This window comes from Passer domesticus, chromosome 7, assembly GCF_036417665.1.
Source record: "Passer domesticus isolate bPasDom1 chromosome 7, bPasDom1.hap1, whole genome shotgun sequence".
Lineage (NCBI taxonomy): Eukaryota > Metazoa > Chordata > Aves > Passeriformes > Passeridae > Passer > Passer domesticus.
Window position 1 is genome coordinate 23058252 of NC_087480.1, and position 22938 is coordinate 23081189.

Consider the following 22938-nt stretch of genomic DNA (forward strand, 5'->3'; position numbering starts at 1 on the left):
TCAGGCCAGGTTCCTGATTTCAGTTTGCAGGAGGCACTTGGCACTGTCAAACCAGCCACAGGTGCCTGTGGGGGCACTTTTCATCTGGGAGGCATCCCGATCCATGCGGAATTTCAGCAGGCAGCCGGCCACTCCGGGCCATTAGACCTTGGACACGTACAATGGCCTTTCCCCAGAGAAATAAAAGTCACCAGGCCAGGTTCCTGATGTCAGTTTGCAGGAGGCACTTGGCACTGTCAAACCAGCCACAGTTGCCTGTGGGGGCTCCTTTCATCTGGGAGTTATCCGCATCCGTGCGGAATTTCAACAGGCAGCCGGCCACTCCAGGCCACCTGGCCTTGGAGTGGAGCGATGGCTTTTCCCCAGAGAAACAAAACTCACCCAGCCAGGTTCCTGATGTCAGTTTGCAGGAGGCACTTGGCACTGTCAAACCAGCCACACGCACCTGTATGGGCACCTTGCATCTGGGCGGTATCCTCATCTGTGCGGAAGTTCAGCAGGCTGCCGGCCACACCAGGCCACCGGGCACTGGACACGAACGATGCCCTTTCCCGTGAGAAACAAAAGTCACCAGGCCAGGTTCCTGATGTCAGTTTGCAGGAGGCGCTTGGCACTGTCAAACCAGCCACAGTTGCCTGTGGTGGTACTTTCCATCTGGGAGGTATCTTCAACAGTGCGGAATTTCAGCAGGCAGCCAGCCACTCTGGGCCACCCGTCCATGGATAGGAACGAAAGGCTTTCCCCTGAGAAACAAAAGACATCAGGCCAGGTTCCTGATTTCAGTTTGCAGGAGGCACTTGGCACTGTCAAACCAGCCACAGGTGCCTGTGGGGGCACTTTTCATCTGGGAGGCATCCCGATCCATGCGGAATTTCAGCAGGCAGCCGGCCACTCCGGGCCATTAGACCTTGGACACGTACAATGGCCTTTCCCCAGAGAAATAAAAGTCACCAGGCCAGGTTCCTGATGTCAGTTTGCAGGAGGCACTTGGCACTGTCAAACCAGCCACAGTTGCCTGTGGGGGCTCCTTTCATCTGGGAGTTATCCGCATCCGTGCGGAATTTCAACAGGCAGCCGGCCACTCCAGGCCACCTGGCCTTGGAGTGGAGCGATGGCTTTTCCCCAGAGAAACAAAACTCACCCAGCCAGGTTCCTGATGTCAGTTTGCAGGAGGCACTTGGCACTGTCAAACCAGCCACACGCACCTGTATGGGCACCTTGCATCTGGGAGGTATCCTCATCTGTGCGGAAGTTCAGCAGGCTGCCGGCCACACCAGGCCACCGGGCAATGGACATGAACGATGCCCTTTCCCGTGAGAAACAAAAGTCACCAGGCCAGGTTCCTGATGTCAGTTTGCAGGAGGCGCTTGGCACTGTCAAACCAGCCACAGTTGCCTGTGGTGGTACTTTCCATCTGGGAGGTATCTTCAACAGTGCGGAATTTCAGCAGGCAGCCAGCCACTCTGGGCCACCCGTCCATGGATAGGAACGAAAGGCTTTCCCCAGAGAAACAAAACTCACCCGGCCAGGTTCCTGATGTCAGTTTGCAGGAGGCACTTGGCACTGTCAAACCAGCCACAGGTGCCTGTGGGGGCACTTTTCATCTGGGAGGCATCCTGATCCATGCGGAATTTCAGCAGGCAGCCGGCCACTCCGGGCCACTGGGCTCTGAACAAGAATGATGGCCTTTCCCCAGAGAAACAAAACTCACAAGGCCAGGTTCCTGATGTCAGTTTGCAGGAGGCACTTGGCACTGTCAAACCAGCCACAGTTGCCTGTGGTGGCACCTTACATCTGGGAGGTATCCTGATCCGTGTGGAATTTCAGCAGGCAGCAGGCAAGTACGGGCCACCGGGCCCTGGACATGAACCATGGCCTTTCCCCTGAGAAAGAAAATCACCAGGCCAGGTTCCTGATGTCAGTTTGCAGGAAGCACTTGGCACTGTCAAACCAGCCACAGTTGCCTCTGGGGGCACCTTTCATCTCGGCGGCATCCTGGTCCGTGCAGAATTTCAGCAGGGGGCCGGCCACTCAGGACACCAGGCTCAGGATATGAACCATGGCCTTTCCCCAGAGAAACAAAAGTCACCAGGCCAGGTTCCTGATGTCAGTTTGCAGGAGGCACTTGGCACTGTCAAACCAGCCACAGGTGCCTGTGGGGCACCTTGCATCTCGGAGGTATCCTGATCCGTGCGGAATTTCAGCAGTCAGCCGGCCACTTTGGGCCACAGTTTGTAGGATATGAACCATGGCCTTTCCCCAGAGAAACAAAAGTCACCAGGTCAGGTTCCTGATGTCAGTGTGCAGGAGGCACTTGGCACTGTCAAACCAGCCACAGTTGCCTGTGGGGGCACCTTGCATCTCGGCGGCATCCTGATCCATGCCGAATTCCAGCAGGCAGCCGGCCACTCCGGGCCATTAGACCTTGGACACGTACAATGGCCTTTCCCCAGAGAAATAAAAGTCACCAGGCCAGGTTCCTGATGTCAGTTTGCAGGAGGCACTTGGCACTGTCAAACCAGCCACACGCACCTGTATGGGCACCTTGCATCTGGGCGGTATCCTCATCTGTGCGGAAGTTCAGCAGGCTGCCGGCCACACCAGGCCACCGGGCACTGGACACGAACGATGCCCTTTCCCGTGAGAAACAAAAGTCACCAGGCCAGGTTCCTGATGTCAGTTTGCAGGAGGCGCTTGGCACTGTCAAACCAGCCACAGTTGCCTGTGGTGGTACTTTCCATCTGGGAGGTATCTTCAACAGTGCGGAATTTCAGCAGGCAGCCAGCCACTCTGGGCCACCCGTCCATGGATAGGAACGAAAGGCTTTCCCCTGAGAAACAAAAGACATCAGGCCAGGTTCCTGATTTCAGTTTGCAGGAGGCACTTGGCACTGTCAAACCAGCCACAGGTGCCTGTGGGGGCACTTTTCATCTGGGAGGCATCCCGATCCATGCGGAATTTCAGCAGGCAGCCGGCCACTCCGGGCCACCAGGCCCTGGACAAGAACCACGGCTTTTCCCTAGGGAAACAAAAGTCACCCGGCCAGGTTCCTGATGTCAGTTTGCAGGAGGCACTTGGCACTGTCAAACCAGCCACAGTTGCCTGTGGGGGCACTTTCCATCTGGGAGGCATCCCGATCCATGCGGAATTTCAGCAGGCAGCCGGGCACTCCAGGCCGCAAGGCCCTGGACATGAATCATGGTCTTTCCCCAGAGAAAGGAAAGTCACAAGGCCAGGTTCCTGATGTCATTTTGCAGGAGGCACATGGCACTGTCAAACCAGCCACAGGTGCCTGTGGGGGCACCTTGCATCTCGGCGGCATCCTGATCCATGCCGAATTCCAGCAGGCAGCCGGCCACTCCGGGCCATTAGACCTTGGACACGTACAATGGCCTTTCCCCAGAGAAATAAAAGTCACCAGGCCAGGTTCCTGATGTCAGTTTGCAGGAGGCACTTGGCACTGTCAAACCAGCCACAGTTGCCTGTGGGGGCTCCTTTCATCTGGGAGTTATCCGCATCCGTGCGGAATTTCAACAGGCAGCCGGCCACTCCAGGCCACCTGGCCTTGGAGTGGAGCGATGGCTTTTCCCCAGAGAAACAAAACGCACCCAGCCAGGTTCCTGATGTCAGTTTGCAGGAGGCACTTGGCACTGTCAAACCAGCCACACGCACCTGTATGGGCACCTTGCATCTGGGAGGTATCCTCATCTGTGCGGAAGTTCAGCAGGCTGCCGGCCACACCAGGCCACCGGGCAATGGACATGAACGATGCCCTTTCCCGTGAGAAACAAAAGTCACCAGGCCAGGTTCCTGATGTCAGTTTGCAGGAGGCGCTTGGCACTGTCAAACCAGCCACAGTTGCCTGTGGTGGTACTTTCCATCTGGGAGGTATCTTCAACAGTGCGGAATTTCAGCAGGCAGCCAGCCACTCTGGGCCACCCGTCCATGGATAGGAACGAAAGGCTTTCCCCAGAGAAACAAAACTCACCCGGCCAGGTTCCTGATGTCAGTTTGCAGGAGGCACTTGGCACTGTCAAACCAGCCACAGGTGCCTGTGGGGGCACTTTTCATCTGGGAGGCATCCTGATCCATGCGGAATTTCAGCAGGCAGCCGGCCACTCCGGGCCACTGGGCTCTGAACAAGAATGATGGCCTTTCCCCAGAGAAACAAAACTCACAAGGCCAGGTTCCTGATGTCAGTTTGCAGGAGGCACTTGGCACTGTCAAACCAGCCACAGGTGCCTGTGGGGGCACTTTTCATCTGGGAGGCATCCTGATCCATGCGGAATTTCAGCAGGCAGCCGGCCACTCCGGGCCACTGGGCTCTGAACAAGAATGATGGCCTTTCCCCAGAGAAACAAAAGTCACCAGGCCAGGTTCCTGATGTCAGTTTGCAGGAGGCACTTGGCACTGTCAAACCAGCCACAGTTGCCTGTGGTGGCACCTTACATCTGGGAGGTATCCTGATCCGTGTGGAATTTCAGCAGGCAGCAGGCAAGTACGGGCCACCGGGCCCTGGACATGAACCATGGCCTTTCCCCTGAGAAAGAAAATCACCAGGCCAGGTTTCTGATGTCAGTTTGCAGGAAGCACTTGGCACTGTCAAACCAGCCACAGTTGCCTCTGGGGGCACCTTTCATCTCGGCGGCATCCTGGTCCGTGCAGAATTTCAGCAGGGGGCCGGCCACTCAGGACACCAGGCTCAGGATATGAACCATGGCCTTTCCCCAGAGAAACAAAAGTCACCAGGCCAGGTTCCTGATGTCAGTTTGCAGGAGGCACTTGGCACTGTCAAACCAGCCACAGGTGCCTGTGGGGCACCTTGCATCTCGGAGGTATCCTGATCCGTGCGGAATTTCAGCAGTCAGCCGGCCACTTTGGGCCACAGTTTGTAGGATATGAACCATGGCCTTTCCCCAGAGAAACAAAAGTCACCAGGTCAGGTTCCTGATGTCAGTGTGCAGGAGGCACTTGGCACTGTCAAACCAGCCACAGGTGCCTGTGGGGGCACTTTTCATCTGGGAGGCATCCCGATCCATGCGGAATTTCAGCAGGCAGCCGGCCACTCCGGGCCATTAGACCTTGGACACGTACAATGGCCTTTCCCCAGAGAAATAAAAGTCACCAGGCCAGGTTCCTGATGTCAGTTTGCAGGAGGCACTTGGCACTGTCAAACCAGCCACAGTTGCCTGTGGGGGCTCCTTTCATCTGGGAGTTATCCGCATCCGTGCGGAATTTCAACAGGCAGCCGGCCACTCCAGGCCACCTGGCCTTGGAGTGGAGCGATGGCTTTTCCCCAGAGAAACAAAACTCACCCAGCCAGGTTCCTGATGTCAGTTTGCAGGAGGCACTTGGCACTGTCAAACCAGCCACACGCACCTGTATGGGCACCTTGCATCTGGGAGGTATCCTCATCTGTGCGGAAGTTCAGCAGGCTGCCGGCCACACCAGGCCACCGGGCAATGGACATGAACGATGCCCTTTCCCGTGAGAAACAAAAGTCACCAGGCCAGGTTCCTGATGTCAGTTTGCAGGAGGCGCTTGGCACTGTCAAACCAGCCACAGTTGCCTGTGGTGGTACTTTCCATCTGGGAGGTATCTTCAACAGTGCGGAATTTCAGCAGGCAGCCAGCCACTCTGGGCCACCCGTCCATGGATAGGAACGAAAGGCTTTCCCCAGAGAAACAAAACTCACCCGGCCAGGTTCCTGATGTCAGTTTGCAGGAGGCACTTGGCACTGTCAAACCAGCCACAGGTGCCTGTGGGGGCACTTTTCATCTGGGAGGCATCCTGATCCATGCGGAATTTCAGCAGGCAGCCGGCCACTCCGGGCCACTGGGCTCTGAACAAGAATGATGGCCTTTCCCCAGAGAAACAAAACTCACAAGGCCAGGTTCCTGATGTCAGTTTGCAGGAGGCACTTGGCACTGTCAAACCAGCCACAGTTGCCTGTGGTGGCACCTTACATCTGGGAGGTATCCTGATCCGTGTGGAATTTCAGCAGGCAGCAGGCAAGTACGGGCCACCGGGCCCTGGACATGAACCATGGCCTTTCCCCTGAGAAAGAAAATCACCAGGCCAGGTTCCTGATGTCAGTTTGCAGGAAGCACTTGGCACTGTCAAACCAGCCACAGTTGCCTCTGGGGGCACCTTTCATCTCGGCGGCATCCTGGTCCGTGCAGAATTTCAGCAGGGGGCCGGCCACTCAGGACACCAGGCTCAGGATATGAACCATGGCCTTTCCCCAGAGAAACAAAAGTCACCAGGCCAGGTTCCTGATGTCAGTTTGCAGGAGGCACTTGGCACTGTCAAACCAGCCACAGGTGCCTGTGGGGCACCTTGCATCTCGGAGGTATCCTGATCCGTGCGGAATTTCAGCAGTCAGCCGGCCACTTTGGGCCACAGTTTGTAGGATATGAACCATGGCCTTTCCCCAGAGAAACAAAAGTCACCAGGTCAGGTTCCTGATGTCAGTGTGCAGGAGGCACTTGGCACTGTCAAACCAGCCACAGTTGCCTGTGGGGGCACCTTGCATCTCGGCGGCATCCTGATCCATGCCGAATTCCAGCAGGCAGCCGGCCACTCCGGGCCATTAGACCTTGGACACGTACAATGGCCTTTCCCCAGAGAAATAAAAGTCACCAGGCCAGGTTCCTGATGTCAGTTTGCAGGAGGCACTTGGCACTGTCAAACCAGCCACACGCACCTGTATGGGCACCTTGCATCTGGGCGGTATCCTCATCTGTGCGGAAGTTCAGCAGGCTGCCGGCCACACCAGGCCACCGGGCACTGGACACGAACGATGCCCTTTCCCGTGAGAAACAAAAGTCACCAGGCCAGGTTCCTGATGTCAGTTTGCAGGAGGCGCTTGGCACTGTCAAACCAGCCACAGTTGCCTGTGGTGGTACTTTCCATCTGGGAGGTATCTTCAACAGTGCGGAATTTCAGCAGGCAGCCAGCCACTCTGGGCCACCCGTCCATGGATAGGAACGAAAGGCTTTCCCCTGAGAAACAAAAGACATCAGGCCAGGTTCCTGATTTCAGTTTGCAGGAGGCACTTGGCACTGTCAAACCAGCCACAGGTGCCTGTGGGGGCACTTTTCATCTGGGAGGCATCCCGATCCATGCGGAATTTCAGCAGGCAGCCGGCCACTCCGGGCCACCAGGCCCTGGACAAGAACCACGGCTTTTCCCTAGGGAAACAAAAGTCACCCGGCCAGGTTCCTGATGTCAGTTTGCAGGAGGCACTTGGCACTGTCAAACCAGCCACAGTTGCCTGTGGGGGCACTTTCCATCTGGGAGGCATCCCGATCCATGCGGAATTTCAGCAGGCAGCCGGGCACTCCAGGCCGCAAGGCCCTGGACATGAATCATGGTCTTTCCCCAGAGAAAGGAAAGTCACAAGGCCAGGTTCCTGATGTCATTTTGCAGGAGGCACATGGCACTGTCAAACCAGCCACAGGTGCCTGTGGGGGCACCTTGCATCTCGGCGGCATCCTGATCCATGCCGAATTCCAGCAGGCAGCCGGCCACTCCGGGCCATTAGACCTTGGACACGTACAATGGCCTTTCCCCAGAGAAATAAAAGTCACCAGGCCAGGTTCCTGATGTCAGTTTGCAGGAGGCACTTGGCACTGTCAAACCAGCCACAGTTGCCTGTGGGGGCTCCTTTCATCTGGGAGTTATCCGCATCCGTGCGGAATTTCAACAGGCAGCCGGCCACTCCAGGCCACCTGGCCTTGGAGTGGAGCGATGGCTTTTCCCCAGAGAAACAAAACGCACCCAGCCAGGTTCCTGATGTCAGTTTGCAGGAGGCACTTGGCACTGTCAAACCAGCCACACGCACCTGTATGGGCACCTTGCATCTGGGAGGTATCCTCATCTGTGCGGAAGTTCAGCAGGCTGCCGGCCACACCAGGCCACCGGGCAATGGACATGAACGATGCCCTTTCCCGTGAGAAACAAAAGTCACCAGGCCAGGTTCCTGATGTCAGTTTGCAGGAGGCGCTTGGCACTGTCAAACCAGCCACAGTTGCCTGTGGTGGTACTTTCCATCTGGGAGGTATCTTCAACAGTGCGGAATTTCAGCAGGCAGCCAGCCACTCTGGGCCACCCGTCCATGGATAGGAACGAAAGGCTTTCCCCAGAGAAACAAAACTCACCCGGCCAGGTTCCTGATGTCAGTTTGCAGGAGGCACTTGGCACTGTCAAACCAGCCACAGGTGCCTGTGGGGGCACTTTTCATCTGGGAGGCATCCTGATCCATGCGGAATTTCAGCAGGCAGCCGGCCACTCCGGGCCACTGGGCTCTGAACAAGAATGATGGCCTTTCCCCAGAGAAACAAAACTCACAAGGCCAGGTTCCTGATGTCAGTTTGCAGGAGGCACTTGGCACTGTCAAACCAGCCACAGGTGCCTGTGGGGGCACTTTTCATCTGGGAGGCATCCTGATCCATGCGGAATTTCAGCAGGCAGCCGGCCACTCCGGGCCACTGGGCTCTGAACAAGAATGATGGCCTTTCCCCAGAGAAACAAAACTCACAAGGCCAGGTTCCTGATGTCAGTTTGCAGGAGGCACTTGGCACTGTCAAACCAGCCACAGTTGCCTGTGGTGGCACCTTACATCTGGGAGGTATCCTGATCCGTGTGGAATTTCAGCAGGCAGCAGGCAAGTACGGGCCACCGGGCCCTGGACATGAACCATGGCCTTTCCCCTGAGAAAGAAAATCACCAGGCCAGGTTTCTGATGTCAGTTTGCAGGAAGCACTTGGCACTGTCAAACCAGCCACAGTTGCCTCTGGGGGCACCTTTCATCTCGGCGGCATCCTGGTCCGTGCAGAATTTCAGCAGGGGGCCGGCCACTCAGGACACCAGGCTCAGGATATGAACCATGGCCTTTCCCCAGAGAAACAAAAGTCACCAGGCCAGGTTCCTGATGTCAGTTTGCAGGAGGCACTTGGCACTGTCAAACCAGCCACAGGTGCCTGTGGGGCACCTTGCATCTCGGAGGTATCCTGATCCGTGCGGAATTTCAGCAGTCAGCCGGCCACTTTGGGCCACAGTTTGTAGGATATGAACCATGGCCTTTCCCCAGAGAAACAAAAGTCACCAGGTCAGGTTCCTGATGTCAGTGTGCAGGAGGCACTTGGCACTGTCAAACCAGCCACAGGTGCCTGTGGGGGCACTTTTCATCTGGGAGGCATCCCGATCCATGCGGAATTTCAGCAGGCAGCCGGCCACTCCGGGCCATTAGACCTTGGACACGTACAATGGCCTTTCCCCAGAGAAATAAAAGTCACCAGGCCAGGTTCCTGATGTCAGTTTGCAGGAGGCACTTGGCACTGTCAAACCAGCCACAGTTGCCTGTGGGGGCTCCTTTCATCTGGGAGTTATCCGCATCCGTGCGGAATTTCAACAGGCAGCCGGCCACTCCAGGCCACCTGGCCTTGGAGTGGAGCGATGGCTTTTCCCCAGAGAAACAAAACTCACCCAGCCAGGTTCCTGATGTCAGTTTGCAGGAGGCACTTGGCACTGTCAAACCAGCCACACGCACCTGTATGGGCACCTTGCATCTGGGAGGTATCCTCATCTGTGCGGAAGTTCAGCAGGCTGCCGGCCACACCAGGCCACCGGGCAATGGACATGAACGATGCCCTTTCCCGTGAGAAACAAAAGTCACCAGGCCAGGTTCCTGATGTCAGTTTGCAGGAGGCGCTTGGCACTGTCAAACCAGCCACAGTTGCCTGTGGTGGTACTTTCCATCTGGGAGGTATCTTCAACAGTGCGGAATTTCAGCAGGCAGCCAGCCACTCTGGGCCACCCGTCCATGGATAGGAACGAAAGGCTTTCCCCAGAGAAACAAAAGTCACCCGGCCAGGTTCCTGATGTCAGTTTGCAGGAGGCACTTGGCACTGTCAAACCAGCCACAGGTGCCTGTGGGGGCACTTTTCATCTGGGAGGCATCCTGATCCATGCGGAATTTCAGCAGGCAGCCGGCCACTCCGGGCCACTGGGCTCTGAACAAGAATGATGGCCTTTCCCCAGAGAAACAAAACTCACAAGGCCAGGTTCCTGATGTCAGTTTGCAGGAGGCACTTGGCACTGTCAAACCAGCCACAGTTGCCTGTGGTGGCACCTTACATCTGGGAGGTATCCTGATCCGTGTGGAATTTCAGCAGGCAGCAGGCAAGTACGGGCCACCGGGCCCTGGACATGAACCATGGCCTTTCCCCTGAGAAAGAAAATCACCAGGCCAGGTTTCTGATGTCAGTTTGCAGGAAGCACTTGGCACTGTCAAACCAGCCACAGTTGCCTCTGGGGGCACCTTTCATCTCGGCGGCATCCTGGTCCGTGCAGAATTTCAGCAGGGGGCCGGCCACTCAGGACACCAGGCTCAGGATATGAACCATGGCCTTTCCCCAGAGAAACAAAAGTCACCAGGCCAGGTTCCTGATGTCAGTTTGCAGGAGGCACTTGGCACTGTCAAACCAGCCACAGGTGCCTGTGGGGCACCTTGCATCTCGGAGGTATCCTGATCCGTGCGGAATTTCAGCAGTCAGCCGGCCACTTTGGGCCACAGTTTGTAGGATATGAACCATGGCCTTTCCCCAGAGAAACAAAAGTCACCAGGTCAGGTTCCTGATGTCAGTGTGCAGGAGGCACTTGGCACTGTCAAACCAGCCACAGTTGCCTGTGGGGGCACCTTGCATCTCGGCGGCATCCTGATCCATGCCGAATTCCACCAGGCAGCCGGCCACTCCGGGCCATTAGACCTTGGACATGTACAATGGCCTTTCCCCAGAGAAATAAAAGTCACCAGGCCAGGTTCCTGATGTCAGTTTGCAGGAGGCACTTGGCACTGTCAAACCAGCCACACGCACCTGTATGGGCACCTTGCATCTGGGCGGTATCCTCATCTGTGCGGAAGTTCAGCAGGCTGCCGGCCACACCAGGCCACCGGGCACTGGACACGAACGATGCCCTTTCCCGTGAGAAACAAAAGTCACCAGGCCAGGTTCCTGATGTCAGTTTGCAGGAGGCGCTTGGCACTGTCAAACCAGCCACAGTTGCCTGTGGTGGTACTTTCCATCTGGGAGGTATCTTCAACAGTGCGGAATTTCAGCAGGCAGCCAGCCACTCTGGGCCACCCGTCCATGGATAGGAACGAAAGGCTTTCCCCAGAGAAACAAAACTCACCCGGCCAGGTTCCTGATGTCAGTTTGCAGGAGGCACTTGGCACTGTCAAACCAGCCACAGGTGCCTGTGGGGGCACTTTTCATCTGGGAGGCATCCCGATCCATGCGGAATTTCAGCAGGCAGCCGGCCACTCCGGGCCACCAGGCCCTGGACAAGAACCACGGCTTTTCCCTAGGGAAACAAAAGTCACCCGGCCAGGTTCCTGATGTCAGTTTGCAGGAGGCACTTGGCACTGTCAAACCAGCCACAGTTGGCTGTGGGTCACTTTTCATCTGGGAGGCATCCTGATCCATGCGGAATTTCAGCAGGCAGCCGGGCACTCCAGGCCGCAAGGCCCTGGACATGAATCATGGTCTTTCCCCAGAGAAAGGAAAGTCACAAGGCCAGGTTCCTGATGTCATTTTGCAGGAGGCACATGGCACTGTCAAACCAGCCACAGGTGCCTGTGGGGGCACCTTGCATCTCGGCGGCATCCTGATCCATGCCGAATTCCAGCAGGCAGCCGGCCACTCCGGGCCATTAGACCTTGGACACGTACAATGGCCTTTCCCCAGAGAAATAAAAGTCACCAGGCCAGGTTCCTGATGTCAGTTTGCAGGAGGCACTTGGCACTGTCAAACCAGCCACAGTTGCCTGTGGGGGCTCCTTTCATCTGGGAGTTATCCGCATCCGTGCGGAATTTCAACAGGCAGCCGGCCACTCCAGGCCACCTGGCCTTGGAGTGGAGCGATGGCTTTTCCCCAGAGAAACAAAACCCATCCAGCCAGGTTCCTGATGTCAGTTTGCAGGAGGCACTTGGCACTGTCAAACCAGCCACACGCACCTGTATGGGCACCTTGCATCTGGGAGGTATCCTCATCTGTGCGGAAGTTCAGCAGGCTGCCGGCCACACCAGGCCACCGGGCAATGGACATGAACGATGCCCTTTCCCGTGAGAAACAAAAGTCACCAGGCCAGGTTCCTGATGTCAGTTTGCAGGAGGCGCTTGGCACTGTCAAACCAGCCACAGTTGCCTGTGGTGGTACTTTCCATCTGGGAGGTATCTTCAACAGTGCGGAATTTCAGCAGGCAGCCAGCCACTCTGGGCCACCCGTCCATGGATAGGAACGAAAGGCTTTCCCCAGAGAAACAAAACTCACCCGGCCAGGTTCCTGATGTCAGTTTGCAGGAGGCACTTGGCACTGTCAAACCAGCCACAGGTGCCTGTGGGGGCACTTTTCATCTGGGAGGCATCCTGATCCATGCGGAATTTCAGCAGGCAGCCGGCCACTCCGGGCCACTGGGCTCTGAACAAGAATGATGGCCTTTCCCCAGAGAAACAAAACTCACAAGGCCAGGTTCCTGATGTCAGTTTGCAGGAGGCACTTGGCACTGTCAAACCAGCCACAGGTGCCTGTGGGGGCACTTTTCATCTGGGAGGCATCCTGATCCATGCGGAATTTCAGCAGGCAGCCGGCCACTCCGGGCCACTGGGCTCTGAACAAGAATGATGGCCTTTCCCCAGAGAAACAAAACTCACAAGGCCAGGTTCCTGATGTCAGTTTGCAGGAGGCACTTGGCACTGTCAAACCAGCCACAGGTGCCTGTGGGGGCACTTTTCATCTGGGAGGCATCCTGATCCATGCGGAATTTCAGCAGGCAGCCGGCCACTCCGGGCCACTGGGCTCTGAACAAGAATGATGGCCTTTCCCCACGGAAACAAAACTCACAAGGCCAGGTTCCTGATGTCAGTTTGCAGGAGGCACTTGGCACTGTCAAACCAGCCACAGGTGCCTGTGGGGCACCTTGCATCTCGGAGGTATCCTGATCCGTGCGGAATTTCAGCAGTCAGCCGGCCACTTTGGGCCACAGTTTGTAGGATATGAACCATGGCCTTTCCCCAGAGAAACAAAAGTCACCAGGTCAGGTTCCTGATGTCAGTGTGCAGGAGGCACTTGGCACTGTCAAACCCGCCACAGTTGCCTCTGGGGGCACCTTGCATCTCGGCGGCATCCTGATCCATGCCGAATTCCAGCAGGCAGCCGGCCACTCCGGGCCATTAGACCTTGGACACGTACAATGGCCTTTCCCCAGAGAAATAAAAGTCACCAGGCCAGGTTCCTGATGTCAGTTTGCAGGAGGCACTTGGCACTGTCAAACCAGCCACAGTTGCCTGTGGGGGCTCCTTTCATCTGGGAGTTATCCGCATCCGTTCGGAATTTCAACAGGCAGCCGGCCACTCCAGGCCACCTGGCCCTGGAGTGGAGCGATGGCTTTTCCCCAGAGAAACAAAAGTCACCCGGCCAGGTTCCTGATGTCAGTTTGCAGGAGGCACTTGGCACTGTCCAACCAGCCACAGTTGCCTGTGGGGGCACTTTCCATCTGGGAGGCATCCCGATCCATGCGGAATTTCAGCAGGCAGCCGGGCACTCCAGGCCGCAAGGCCCTGGACATGAATCATGGTCTTTCCCCAGAGAAAGGAAAGTCACAAGGCCAGGTTCCTGATGTCATTTTGCAGGAGGCACATGGCACTGTCAAACCAGCCACAGGTGCCTGTGGGGGCACCTTGCATCTCGGCGGCATCCTGATCCATGCCGAATTCCAGCAGGCAGCCGGCCACTCCGGGCCATTAGACCTTGGACACGTACAATGGCCTTTCCCCAGAGAAATAAAAGTCACCAGGCCAGGTTCCTGATGTCAGTTTGCAGGAGGCACTTGGCACTGTCAAACCAGCCACAGTTGCCTGTGGGGGCTCCTTTCATCTGGGAGTTATCCGCATCCGTGCGGAATTTCAACAGGCAGCCGGCCACTCCAGGCCACCTGGCCTTGGAGTGGAGCGATGGCTTTTCCCCAGAGAAACAAAAGTCACCCAGCCAGGTTCCTGATGTCAGTTTGCAGGAGGCGCTTGGCACTGTCAAACCAGCCACACGCACCTGTATGGGCACCTTGCATCTGGGAGGTATCCTCATCTGTGCGGAAGTTCAGCAGGCTGCCGGCCACACCAGGCCACCGGGCAATGGACATGAACGATGCCCTTTCCCGTGAGAAACAAAAGTCACCAGGCCAGGTTCCTGATGTCAGTTTGCAGGAGGCGCTTGGCACTGTCAAACCAGCCACAGTTGCCTGTGGTGGTACTTTCCATCTGGGAGGTATCTTCAACAGTGCGGAATTTCAGCAGGCAGCCAGCCACTCTGGGCCACCCGTCCATGGATAGGAACGAAAGGCTTTCCCCAGAGAAACAAAACTCACCCGGCCAGGTTCCTGATGTCAGTTTGCAGGAGGCACTTGGCACTGTCAAACCAGCCACAGGTGCCTGTGGGGGCACTTTTCATCTGGGAGGCATCCTGATCCATGCGGAATTTCAGCAGGCAGCCGGCCACTCCGGGCCACTGGGCTCTGAACAAGAATGATGGCCTTTCCCCAGAGAAACAAAACTCACAAGGCCAGGTTCCTGATGTCAGTTTGCAGGAGGCACTTGGCACTGTCAAACCAGCCACAGTTGCTTGTGGTGGCACCTTACATCTGGGAGGTATCCTGATCCGTGTGGAATTTCAGCAGGCAGCAGGCAAGTACGGGCCACCTGGCCCTGGACATGAACCATGGCCTTTCCCCTGAGAAAGAAAATCACCAGGCCAGGTTTCTGATGTCAGTTTGCAGGAAGCACTTGGCACTGTCAAACCAGCCACAGTTGCCTCTGGGGGCACCTTTCATCTCGGCGGCATCCTGGTCCGTGCAGAATTTCAGCAGGGGGCCGGCCACTCAGGACACCAGGCTCAGGATATGAACCATGGCCTTTCCCCAGAGAAACAAAAGTCACCAGGCCAGGTTCCTGATGTCAGTTTGCAGGAGGCACTTGGCACTGTCAAACCAGCCACAGGTGCCTGTGGGGCACCTTGCATCTCGGAGGTATCCTGATCCGTGCGGAATTTCAGCAGTCAGCCGGCCACTTTGGGCCACAGTTTGTAGGATATGAACCATGGCCTTTCCCCAGAGAAACAAAAGTCACCAGGTCAGGTTCCTGATGTCAGTGTGCAGGAGGCACTTGGCACTGTCAAACCAGCCACAGTTGCCTGTGGGGGCACCTTGCATCTCGGCGGCATCCTGATCCATGCCGAATTCCAGCAGGCAGCCGGCCACTCCGGGCCATTAGACCTTGGACACGTACAATGGCCTTTCCCCAGAGAAATAAAAGTCACCAGGCCAGGTTCCTGATGTCAGTTTGCAGGAGGCACTTGGCACTGTCAAACCAGCCACAGTTGCCTGTGGGGGCTCCTTTCATCTGGGAGTTATCCGCATCCGTTCGGAATTTCAACAGGCAGCCGGCCACTCCAGGCCACCTGGCCCTGGAGTGGAGCGATGGCTTTTCCCCAGAGAAACAAAAGTCACCCGGCCAGGTTCCTGATGTCAGTTTGCAGGAGGCGCTTGGCACTGTCAAACCAGCCACAGTTGCCTGTGGTGGTACTTTCCATCTGGGAGGTATCTTCAACAGTGCGGAATTTCAGCAGGCAGCCAGCCACTCTGGGCCACCCGTCCATGGATAGGAACGAAAGGCTTTCCCCAGAGAAACAAAACTCACCCGGCCAGGTTCCTGATGTCAGTTTGCAGGAGGCACTTGGCACTGTCAAACCAGCCACAGGTGCCTGTGGGGGCACTTTTCATCTGGGAGGCATCCCGATCCATGCGGAATTTCAGCAGGCAGCCGGCCACTCCGGGCCACCAGGCCCTGGACAAGAACCACGGCTTTTCCCTAGGGAAACAAAAGTCACCCGGCCAGGTTCCTGATGTCAGTTTGCAGGAGGCACTTGGCACTGTCAAACCAGCCACAGTTGGCTGTGGGTCACTTTTCATCTGGGAGGCATCCTGATCCATGCAGAATTTCAGCAGGCAGCCGGGCACTCCAGGCCGCAAGGCCCTGGACATGAATCATGGTCTTTCCCCAGAGAAAGGAAAGTCACAAGGCCAGGTTCCTGATGTCATTTTGCAGGAGGCACATGGCACTGTCAAACCAGCCACAGGTGCCTGTGGGGGCACCTTGCATCTCGGCGGCATCCTGATCCATGCCGAATTCCAGCAGGCAGCCGGCCACTCCGGGCCATTAGACCTTGGACACGTACAATGGCCTTTCCCCAGAGAAATAAAAGTCACCAGGCCAGGTTCCTGATGTCAGTTTGCAGGAGGCACTTGGCACTGTCAAACCAGCCACAGTTGCCTGTGGGGGCTCCTTTCATCTGGGAGTTATCCGCATCCGTGCGGAATTTCAACAGGCAGCCGGCCACTCCAGGCCACCTGGCCTTGGAGTGGAGCGATGGCTTTTCCCCAGAGAAACAAAACCCATCCAGCCAGGTTCCTGATGTCAGTTTGCAGGAGGCACTTGGCACTGTCAAACCAGCCACACGCACCTGTATGGGCACCTTGCATCTGGGAGGTATCCTCATCTGTGCGGAAGTTCAGCAGGCTGCCGGCCACACCAGGCCACCGGGCAATGGACATGAACGATGCCCTTTCCCGTGAGAAACAAAAGTCACCAGGCCAGGTTCCTGATGTCAGTTTGCAGGAGGCGCTTGGCACTGTCAAACCAGCCACAGTTGCCTGTGGTGGTACTTTCCATCTGGGAGGTATCTTCAACAGTGCGGAATTTCAGCAGGCAGCCAGCCACTCTGGGCCACCCGTCCATGGATAGGAACGAAAGGCTTTCCCCAGAGAAACAAAACTCACCCGGCCAGGTTCCTGATGTCAGTTTGCAGGAGGCACTTGGCACTGTCAAACCAGCCACAGGTGCCTGTGGGGGCACTTTTCATCTGGGAGGCATCCTGATCCATGCGGAATTTCAGCAGGCAGCCGGCCACTCCGGGCCACTGGGCTCTGAACAAGAATGATGGCCTTTCCCCAGAGAAACAAAACTCACAAGGCCAGGTTCCTGATGTCAGTTTGCAGGAGGCACTTGGCACTGTCAAACCAGCCACAGGTGCCTGTGGGGGCACTTTTCATCTGGGAGGCATCCTGATCCATGCGGAATTTCAGCAGGCAGCCGGCCACTCCGGGCCACTGGGCTCTGAACAAGAATGATGGCCTTTCCCCAGAGAAACAAAACTCACAAGGCCAGGTTCCTGATGTCAGTTTGCAGGAGGCACTTGGCACTGTCAAACCAGCCACAGGTGCCTGTGGGGGCACTTTTCATCTGGGAGGCATCCTGATCCATGCGGAATTTCAGCAGGCAGCCGGCCACTCCGGGCCACTGGGCTCTGAACAAGAATGATGGCCTTTCCCCACGGAAACAAAACTCACAAGGCCAGGTTCCTGATGTCAGTTTGCAGGAGGCACTTGGCACTGTCAAACCAGCCACAGGTGCCTGTGGGGCACCTTGCATCTCGGAGGTATCCTGATCCGTGCGGAATTTCAGCAGTCAGCCGGCCACTTTGGGCCACAGTTTGTAGGATATGAACCATGGCCTTTCCCCAGAGAAACAAAAGTCACCAGGTCAGGTTCCTGATGTCAGTGTGCAGGAGGCACTTGGCACTGTCAAACCCGCCACAGTTGCCTCTGGGGGCACCTTGCATCTCGGCGGCATCCTGATCCATGCCGAATTCCAGCAGGCAGCCGGCCACTCCGGGCCATTAGACCTTGGACACGTACAATGGCCTTTCCCCAGAGAAATAAAAGTCACCAGGCCAGGTTCCTGATGTCAGTTTGCAGGAGGCACTTGGCACTGTCAAACCAGCCACAGTTGCCTGTGGGGGCTCCTTTCATCTGGGAGTTATCCGCATCCGTTCGGAATTTCAACAGGCAGCCGGCCACTCCAGGCCACCTGGCCCTGGAGTGGAGCGATGGCTTTTCCCCAGAGAAACAAAAGTCACCCGGCCAGGTTCCTGATGTCAGTTTGCAGGAGGCACTTGGCACTGTCCAACCAGCCACAGTTGCCTGTGGGGGCACTTTCCATCTGGGAGGCATCCCGATCCATGCGGAATTTCAGCAGGCAGCCGGGCACTCCAGGCCGCAAGGCCCTGGACATGAATCATGGTCTTTCCCCAGAGAAAGGAAAGTCACAAGGCCAGGTTCCTGATGTCATTTTGCAGGAGGCACATGGCACTGTCAAACCAGCCACAGGTGCCTGTGGGGGCACCTTGCATCTCGGCGGCATCCTGATCCATGCCGAATTCCAGCAGGCAGCCGGCCACTCCGGGCCATTAGACCTTGGACACGTACAATGGCCTTTCCCCAGAGAAATAAAAGTCACCAGGCCAGGTTCCTGATGTCAGTTTGCAGGAGGCACTTGGCACTGTCAAACCAGCCACAGTTGCCTGTGGGGGCTCCTTTCATCTGGGAGTTATCCGCATCCGTGCGGAATTTCAACAGGCAGCCGGCCACTCCAGGCCACCTGGCCTTGGAGTGGAGCGATGGCTTTTCCCCAGAGAAACAAAAGTCACCCAGCCAGGTTCCTGATGTCAGTTTGCAGGAGGCGCTTGGCACTGTCAAACCAGCCACACGCACCTGTATGGGCACCTTGCATCTGGGAGGTATCCTCATCTGTGCGGAAGTTCAGCAGGCTGCCGGCCACACCAGGCCACCGGGCAATGGACATGAACGATGCCCTTTCCCGTGAGAAACAAAAGTCACCAGGCCAGGTTCCTGATGTCAGTTTGCAGGAGGCGCTTGGCACTGTCAAACCAGCCACAGTTGCCTGTGGTGGTACTTTCCATCTGGGAGGTATCTTCAACAGTGCGGAATTTCAGCAGGCAGCCAGCCACTCTGGGCCACCCGTCCATGGATAGGAACGAAAGGCTTTCCCCAGAGAAACAAAACTCACCCGGCCAGGTTCCTGATGTCAGTTTGCAGGAGGCACTTGGCACTGTCAAACCAGCCACAGGTGCCTGTGGGGGCACTTTTCATCTGGGAGGCATCCTGATCCATGCGGAATTTCAGCAGGCAGCCGGCCACTCCGGGCCACTGGGCTCTGAACAAGAATGATGGCCTTTCCCCAGAGAAACAAAACTCACAAGGCCAGGTTCCTGATGTCAGTTTGCAGGAGGCACTTGGCACTGTCAAACCAGCCACAGTTGCTTGTGGTGGCACCTTACATCTGGGAGGTATCCTGATCCGTGTGGAATTTCAGCAGGCAGCAGGCAAGTACGGGCCACCGGGCCCTGGACATGAACCATGGCCTTTCCCCTGAGAAAGAAAATCACCAGGCCAGGTTTCTGATGTCAGTTTGCAGGAAGCACTTGGCACTGTCAAACCAGCCACAGTTGCCTCTGGGGGCACCTTTCATCTCGGCGGCATCCTGGTCCGTGCAGAATTTCAGCAGGGGGCCGGCCACTCAGGACACCAGGCTCAGGATATGAACCATGGCCTTTCCCCAGAGAAACAAAAGTCACCAGGCCAGGTTCCTGATGTCAGTTTGCAGGAGGCACTTGGCACTGTCAAACCAGCCACAGGTGCCTGTGGGGCACCTTGCATCTCGGAGGTATCCTGATCCGTGCGGAATTTCAGCAGTCAGCCGGCCACTTTGGGCCACAGTTTGTAGGATATGAACCATGGCCTTTCCCCAGAGAAACAAAAGTCACCAGGTCAGGTTCCTGATGTCAGTGTGCAGGAGGCACTTGGCACTGTCAAACCAGCCACAGTTGCCTGTGGGGGCACCTTGCATCTCGGCGGCATCCTGATCCATGCCGAATTCCAGCAGGCAGCCGGCCACTCCGGGCCATTAGACCTTGGACACGTACAATGGCCTTTCCCCAGAGAAATAAAAGTCACCAGGCCAGGTTCCTGATGTCAGTTTGCAGGAGGCACTTGGCACTGTCAAACCAGCCACAGTTGCCTGTGGGGGCTCCTTTCATCTGGGAGTTATCCGCATCCGTTCGGAATTTCAACAGGCAGCCGGCCACTCCAGGCCACCTGGCCCTGGAGTGGAGCGATGGCTTTTCCCCAGAGAAACAAAAGTCACCCGGCCAGGTTCCTGATGTCAGTTTGCAGGAGGCGCTTGGCACTGTCAAACCAGCCACAGTTGCCTGTGGTGGTACTTTCCATCTGGGAGGTATCTTCAACAGTGCGGAATTTCAGCAGGCAGCCAGCCACTCTGGGCCACCCGTCCATGGATAGGAACGAAAGGCTTTCCCCAGAGAAACAAAACTCACCCGGCCAGGTTCCTGATGTCAGTTTGCAGGAGGCACTTGGCACTGTCAAACCAGCCACAGGTGCCTGTGGGGGCACTTTTCATCTGGGAGGCATCCCGATCCATGCGGAATTTCAGCAGGCAGCCGGCCACTCCGGGCCACCAGGCCCTGGACAAGAACCACGGCTTTTCCCTAGGGAAACAAAAGTCACCCGGCCAGGTTCCTGATGTCAGTTTGCAGGAGGCACTTGGCACTGTCAAACCAGCCACAGTTGGCTGTGGGGGCACTTTCCATCTGGGAGGCATCCCGATCCATGCGGAATTTCAGCAGGCAGCCGGGCACTCCAGGCCGCAAGGCCCTGGACATGAATCATGGTCTTTCCCCAGAGAAAGGAAAGTCACAAGGCCAGGTTCCTGATGTCATTTTGCAGGAGGCACATGGCACTGTCAAACCAGCCACAGGTGCCTGTGGGGGCACCTTGCATCTCGGCGGCATCCTGATCCATGCCGAATTCCAGCAGGCAGCCGGCCACTCCGGGCCATTAGACCTTGGACACGTACAATGGCCTTTCCCCAGAGAAATAAAAGTCACCAGGCCAGGTTCCTGATGTCAGTTTGCAGGAGGCACTTGGCACTGTCAAACCAGCCACAGTTGCCTGTGGGGGCTCCTTTCATCTGGGAGTTATCCGCATCCGTGCGGAATTTCAACAGGCAGCCAGCCACTCTGGGCCACCCGTCCATGGATAGGAACGAAAGGCTTTCCCCAGAGAAACAAAACTCACCCGGCCAGGTTCCTGATGTCAGTTTGCAGGAGGCACTTGGCACTGTCAAACCAGCCACAGGTGCCTGTGGGGGCACTTTTCATCTGGGAGGCATCCTGATCCATGCGGAATTTCAGCAGGCAGCCGGCCACTCCGGGCCACTGGGCTCTGAACAAGAATGATGGCCTTTCCCCAGAGAAACAAAACTCACAAGGCCAGGTTCCTGATGTCAGTTTGCAGGAGGCACTTGGCACTGTCAAAACAGCCACAGTTGCCTGTGGTGGCACCTTACATCTGGGAGGTATCCTGATCCGTGTGGAATTTCAGCAGGCAGCAGGCAAGTACGGGCCACCGGGCCCTGGACATGAACCATGGCCTTTCCCCTGAGAAAGAAAATCACCAGGCCAGGTTCCTGATGTCAGTTTGCAGGAAGCACTTGGCACTGTCAAACCAGCCACAGTTGCCTCTGGGGGCACCTTTCATCTCGGCGGCATCCTGGTCCGTGCAGAATTTCAGCAGGGGGCCGGCCACTCAGGACACCAGGCTCAGGATATGAACCATGGCCTTTCCCCAGAGAAACAAAAGTCACCAGGCCAGGTTCCTGATGTCAGTTTGCAGGAGGCACTTGGCACTGTCAAACCAGCCACAGGTGCCTGTGGGGGCACTTTCCATCTGGGAGGCATCCCGATCCATGCAGAATTTCAGCAGGCAGCCGGGCACTCCAGGCCGCAAGGCCCTGGACATGAATCATGGTCTTTCCCCAGAGAAAGGAAAGTCACAAGGCCAGGTTCCTGATGTCATTTTGCAGGAGGCACATGGCACTGTCAAACCAGCCACAGGTGCCTGTAGGGGCACCTTGCATCTCGGCAGCATCCTGATCCATGCCGAATTCCAGCAGGCAGCCGGCCACTCCGGGCCATTAGACCTTGGACACGTACAATGGCCTTTCCCCAGAGAAATAAAAGTCACCGGGCCAGGTTCCTGATGTCAGTTTGCAGGAGGCACTTGGCACTGTCAACCCAGCCACAGTTGCCTGTGGGGGCTCCTTTCATCTGGGAGTTATCCGCATCCGTGCGGAATTTCAACAGGCAGCCGGCCACTCCAGGCCACCTGGCCTTGGAGTGGAGCGATGGCTTTTCCCCAGAGAAACAAAAGTCACCCGGCCAGGTTCCTGATGTCAGTTTGCAGGAGGCACTTGGCACTGTCAAACCAGCCACACGCACCTGTATGGGCACCTTGCATCTGGGAGGTATCCTCATCTGTGCGGAAGTTCAGCAGGCTGCCGGCCACACCAGGCCACCGGGCACTGGACACGAACGATGCCCTTTCCCGTGAGAAACAAAAGTCACCAGGCCAGGTTCCTGATGTCAGTTTGCAGGAGGCGCTTGGCACTGTCAAACCAGCCACAGTTGCCTGTGGTGGTACTTTCCATCTGGGAGGTATCTTCAACAGTGCGGAATTTCAGCAGGCAGCCAGCCACTCTGGGCCACCCGTCCATGGATAGGAACGAAAGGCTTTCCCCAGAGAAACAAAACTCACAAGGCCAGGTTCCTGATGTCAGTTTGCAGGAGGCACTTGGCACTGTCAAACCAGCCACAGGTGCCTGTGGGGGCACTTTTCATCTGGGAGGCATCCTGATCCATGCGGAATTTCAGCAGGCAGCCGGCCACTCCGGGCCACTGGGCTCTGAACAAGAATGATGGCCTTTCCCCAGAGAAACAAAACTCACAAGGCCAGGTTCCTGATGTCAGTTTGCAGGAGGCACTTGGCACTGTCAAACCAGCCACAGTTGCCTGTGGTGGCACCTTACATCTGGGAGGTATCCTGATCCGTGTGGAATTTCAGCAGGCAGCAGGCAAGTACGGGCCACCGGGCCCTGGACATGAACCATGG